The sequence below is a fragment of the Aegilops tauschii genome, chromosome 1, assembly GCF_002575655.3.
Source record: "Aegilops tauschii subsp. strangulata cultivar AL8/78 chromosome 1, Aet v6.0, whole genome shotgun sequence".
Taxonomy (NCBI): domain Eukaryota; kingdom Viridiplantae; phylum Streptophyta; class Magnoliopsida; order Poales; family Poaceae; genus Aegilops; species Aegilops tauschii.
Genome location: NC_053035.3, coordinates 276,317,874 through 276,324,278, shown reverse-complemented (window position 1 = coordinate 276,324,278; position 6,405 = coordinate 276,317,874).

Sequence of the window (6,405 nt, the reverse complement as noted above, 5' to 3'; positions counted from 1 at the left end):
TTGAAGAGAGTAGGCCAATAAAAACCGGATTGCAATACCTTATGTGCAGTTCTATCTCCAGCGCGGTGTCCTTCATAAGCTTCGGAGTGACACTTGCGTAGGATATGTTCCTGTTCATGCTCAGGTATACAACGTCTAATAACACCATCTACTCCTTCTTTATAAAGGTGTGGGTCATCCCAGAAGTAATGTCTTAAATCATAGAAAAACTTTTTCTTTTGCTGGTATGTGAAACTAGGTGGTATAAATTTAGCAACAATGTAATTAGCATAATCAGTATACCATGGAGCAGTGCGAGAAGCATTTATGACAGCTAATTGTTCATCAGGAAAGCTATCATCAATAGGTAGTGGGTCATCAAGAACATTCTCTAACCTAGACAAGTTGTCTGCAACGGGGTTCTCAGCTCCCTTTGTATCAATAATATGCAAAACAAATTCTTGTAGTAGGAGAACCCATCTAATAAGTCTAGGTTTAGCATCTTTCTTTTCCGTGAGATAACTAATAGTAGCATGATCAGTGTGAACAGTTACTTTAGAATCAACAATATAAGGTCTGAACTTATCACAAGCAAAAACAACTGCTAAAAATTCTTTTTCAGTAGTAGCATAATTTCTCTGGGCATTGTCTAGAGTTTTACTAGCATATTGAATAACATTTAATTTCTTATCAACTCTTTGTCCTAGAACAGCACCTACAGCATAATCGCTAGCATCACACATAATTTCAAAGGGTAAATTCCAATTAGGTGGCTGAAAAATAGGTGCAGAAATCAAAGCTTTCTTAAGTATTTCAAATGCTTCTACACAATCATCATCAAAGACAAAAGGAATATCTTTTTGTAAGAGGTTAGTCAGAGGCCTGGAGATTTTGGAGAAGTCCTTAATGAACCTCCTATAAAAACCGGCAGGACTAAGGAAACTTCTTATACCTTTAATGTCCTTGGGACACAACATCTTTTCAATAGCATCAACTTTAGCTTTGTCAACTTCGATACTCTCTCAGATATTTTATGCCCCAAGACAATACTTCATTAACCATAAAGTGGCACTTCTCCCAATTCAAGACAAGGTTAATTTCTTCACATCTCTGCAAAACACGATCAAGGTTGCTCAAGCAATCATCAAAAGAAGTTCCATATACGGAGAAATTATCCATGAAAACCTCAACAATCTTTTCAAAAAAATCAGAGAATATAGCCATCATGCATCTTTGAAAGGTAGCAGGTGCATTGCATAAACCAAAAGGCATACGTCCATAAGCAAAGGTACCGAAAAGGGAAAGTAAAAGTACTCTTTTCTTGATCCTCTTTTGACACAGGTATTTGAGAGAAACCGGAATAACCATCTAGAAAGCAAAAATGTATATGTTTGGATAGACTTTCTAGCATTTGATCAATAAAAGGTAAAGGGTAATGATCCTTTTTAGTAGCTTTATTTAATTTGCGGAAATCAATTGCCATTCTATAACCTGTAATAATTCTTTGTGGGATCAATTCATCTTTATCATTAGGAACAACAGTAATACCTCCCTTCTTAGGGACACAATGGACAGGACTTACCCACTGACTATCAGCAACGGGATAAATTATACCTGCCTCCAGAAGATTTAGTATTTCTTTCCTTACCACTTCTTTCATCTTAGGATTTAACCGTCGTTGGTGATGAACAACTAGTTTAGCGTCTTTCTCCAATTTTATTTTGTGCTGGCATAGAGTGGGACTAATGCCCTTAATATCATCAAGAGTATATCCAATAGCAGCACGGTGCCTCTTCAGAGTTTTCAATAATTTATTTTCTTCATGCTCTGAAAGGTTAGCACTAATAATAACAGGATATATCTTCTTTTCATCAAGATAAGCATATTTAAGAGTATCGGGTAATGGTTTAAGCTCGAACACGGGATCACCCTTGGGTGGAGGGGGATCCCCTAGTATTTCAACAGGCAAGTTGTGTTTCAAAATAGGTCCCTGTTTAAAGAATACCTCATATATTTCCCTTCTTTCGTTCTTAAACATACCATTTTCTTGGTCTAGCAAATATTGTTCTAAAGGGTCATTAGGAGGCACGGCAATAGAAGCAAGACCAATAATTTCATCTTTACTAGGCAATTCCTCGTCACGGGGTTGTCTACGAAATTTAGCAAAGTTAAACTCATGAGACATATCCCCCAAACCAATAGTAACAACATCCTTTTCACAGTCTATCCTAGCATTAACAGTATTCAAGAAAGGTCTACCAAATATAATGGGACAAAAGTTATCTTGTGGTTAACCAAGAACAAGAAAATCAGCAGGATATTTAACTTCCCCACACAAGACTTCAACATCTCTAACAATCCCAACTGGTGAAATAGTGTCTCTATTGGCAAGCTTAATTGTAACATCAATTTCTTCTATCTCAGCAGGTGCAATATCATGCATAATTTCTTTGTATAAGGAATGAGGTATTGCACTTGCACTAGCACCCATATCACATAAGCCATGATAAAAATGAGCTCCTATCTTAACAGAAATAACAGGCATGCCTACAACAGGTTTATGTTTATTTTTAGCATCAGGTCTAGCAATTCTAGCAGCTTCATTGCAGAAGTAAATAACATGCCCATCAATATTATCAGCCAAGAGATCTTTAACCATAGCAACACTAGGTTCAAATTTAATTTGCTCAGGGGGTTTGGGTGTCTTAATATTACTTTTATTGACCACACTTGAAGCTTTAGCATGATCCTTTATTCTAACAGGGAAAGGTGGTTTCTCAATATAAGTAGTAGGAACGACAGGATCATTATAAGTGATAGTCTTTTCTTCAACTTTAATAGGTGCAACTACTTTTACTTCAATGGGAGGGTTATATTTAAACCACTTCTCCTTAGGGAGATCAACATGAGTAGCAAAGGATTCACAGAAAGAAGCTACTATCTCAGAGTCAAGTCCATATTTAGTGCTAAATTCACAGAAAACATCGGTATCCATAAAAGATTTAACACAATCAAACTTACGTTTTGTACCTGACTCCTTACCTTCGTAGAGGTCCCAATCTTCAGAGTTGCGTTTAATTCTTTCTAATAAATCCCATTTGACTTCAATAGTCTTCATCATAAAAGAACCAGTACAAGAGGTATCGAGCATGGAGCGATTATTGAGAGAAAGCCGAGCATAAAAATTTTGAATAATCATTTCTCTCTCGAGCTCATGATTGGGCATGAATATAACATTGACTTAAGCCTCCCCCAAGCTTGAGCGATGCTTTCTCCTTCGCGAGGCCAAAAATTATATATATAATTACGATCACGATGAACAATATGCATAGGATAAAACTTCTGATGAAATTCCAATTTCAATCGGTTGTAGTTCCATGATCCCATATCATCACATAGCCTAAACCATGTCAATGCCTCTCCCTTCAAAGATAAAGGGAAGACCTTCTTCTTGATAACATCCTCGGGCATACCTGCAAGATTAAATAATCCACAAACTTCATCCACATAGATTAGGTGCAAATTGGGATGTAATGTTCCATCTCCTGTAAAAGGATTAGCTAGCAGTTTCTCTATCATACCCGAAGGAATTTCAAAGTAAACATTTTCAGCAGGTTCAGTAGGTTGAGGAGCAACTCTTTGCTCTACTGTTTGGGGTGAAGATACCCCGAACAAGCCCCTCAGAGCATTACTTTCCATAGTAACAAGTGATAGTAAATTTCAGCACACTATATAAATTTTTCCTTACCAAATTCCACCTACCAAATTCGCTTCACTCCCTGGAAACGGCGCCAGAAAAGAGTCTTGATGACCCACAAGTACAGGGGATCTATCATAGTCCATTCGATAAGTAAGAGTGTCTAACCCAGAGCAAGAGGAAATGATAAGCGGTTTTCAGTAAGGTATTCTCTGCAAGCACTGAAATTATCGGTAACAGATAGTTTTGTGATAAGGTAATTTGTAACGGGTAACAAGTAATGAAAGTAAATAAGGTGCAGCAAGATGGCCCAATCCTTTTTGTAGCAAAGGACAAGCCTGGACAAACTCTTATATGAAGGAAAACGCTCCCGAGGACACATGGGAATTATCGTCAAGCTAGTTTTCATCACGCTCATATGATTCACGTTTGTTACTTTGATAATTTGCTATGTGGGTGGACCGGTGCTTGGGTGATGTCCTTTCTTGGACAAACATCCCACTTATGATTAAACCCTATTGCAAGCATTCACAACTACAAAAGAAGTATTAAGGTAAACCTAACCATAGCATGAAACATATGGATCCAAATCAGCCCCTTACGAAGCAACGCATAAACTAGGGTTTAAGCTTCTGTCACTCTAGCAACCCATCATCTACTTATTACTTCCCAATGCCTTCCTCTAGGCCCAAACAATGGTGAAGTGTCATGTAGTCGACGTTCACATAACACCACTAGAGGAGAGACAACATACATCTCATCAAAATATCGAACGAATACCAAATTCACATGACTACTTATAGCAAGACTTCTCCCATGTCCTCAGGAACAAACGTAACTACTCACAAATCATATTCATGTTCATAATCAGAGGGGTATTAATATGCATAAAGGATCTGAAAATATGATCTTTGACCAAATAAACCAACTAGCATCAACTACAAGGAGTAATCAACACTGCTAGCAACCCACAGGTACCAATCTGAGGCTTTGGGACAAAGATTGGATACAAGAGATGAACTAGGGTTTTAGAGGAGATGATGCTGGTGAAGATGTTGATGAAGATTGACCCCTCCCGATGAGAGGATCTTTGGTGATGACGATGGCGATGATTTCCCCCTCCCGGAGGGAAGTTTCCCCGGCAGAACAGCTCTGCTGGAGCCCTAGATTGGTTCCGCATGGGTTCCGCCTCGTGGCGGCGGAGTTTCTTCCCGAAAGCTTGCTTATGATTTTTTCCAGGGTAAAAGACTTCATATAGCAGAAGATGGGCACCGGAGACCTGCTAGGGGGCCCACGAGGCAGGGGGCGCGCCCCCCACCCTCGTGGCCAGGGTGTGGGCCCCCTCTGGTGGATTCTTTTGCCAGTATTTTTATTAATTCCAAAAATAACTTCCGTGAAGTTTCAGGACTTTTGGAGCTGTGCAGAATAGGTCTCTAATATTTGCTCCTTTTCCAGCCCAGATTTCTAGCTACCGGCATTCTCCCTCTTCATGTAAACCTTGTAGAATAAGAGGGAATAGGCATAAGTATTGTGACATAACATGTAATAACAACCCATAATGCAATAAATATAGATATAAAAGCATGATGCAAAATGGACGTATCACACAGCACCATCTCCACCACAGAGCTCCCAAACAAGAGCAGTTAGTAAGGCAGCTCCAGTGCCCAAAGCGCCAGTACTACCACGGCGAACCCCAACTCCACCAGTTAGTACACCTATTCCTGTGGAGGAAGCACAACCATCCATTCATAGTTTAGCATCTATCGCATTTGATGTTGTTAAATCCTATGTGCGTATCTTCCCATCATGGAAATATTATACTGAAGATGAAGCAAAATGCCAGTTGCAGGTGTTTGTCCAGGAGTTATGTGTAAGTAATGTTATCCATGTCAATTACTTTGCTTTGTCCCATACATTCTACCTGCATGATGGTTGTAATACAGCAAATTTTCCCATTTTTCCCCATAGAGAAGGACCAATTTGGAAACTCGGGATGAGGCAACCTGTGCTAATACCTCTGCTATCTTCAAGAATGCTTGGTGGCAGTATCGGAATTACCTGAAGAAAACATACTTCACTGGCAAAGAAACTCATCAAATTCTCTTACGTTCTCCTAAGACACATTTACTGGACGATGACTGGGAACACCTTGTTCTTTACTGGTCCCGAACCAAGAATGTGGTAAGCTCGATGAGCTCATCTTATTTTAAGTACTATATGCTTGCTTCTTACTATACTCTGTTCATGTAGAACAAGTGCTTAAACCTGAAGAACAACTGTTCTCATTTAAGATTCCATTGCTATCGTGCATACTGCTTTGCTCTTGTATCACTGTATTTACTCATACAAACTTATTTTTAAATTGAACGATCCAATGGAAACTCCAATGGCACAACAGGTATGTTTACGCATGTTTCTCTAACAGGTTTGCTCTTATAAATAGCCTTGTTGATTTCAATTTCAGTTGTGTATACAATTGACTTCTCATATCATGCACATTACTAGCATCATAACAGGGCCAATAGTGTTGTTGTACATGTAGACCCGTGGTACCCATCTGAAATCTTGTTGTGCCGTGTAGTTTCCCACGCTTTGTATTCTTTCCGTGCTGCTTTCTCTTGAACTGATATGATTTGAACCGTGTCTCTATTTTGATTTGGCAAGACAATGCAGTGACCATAGGACATATATATATATGTTTGTTTGATGCTTTTATAATGTACTAC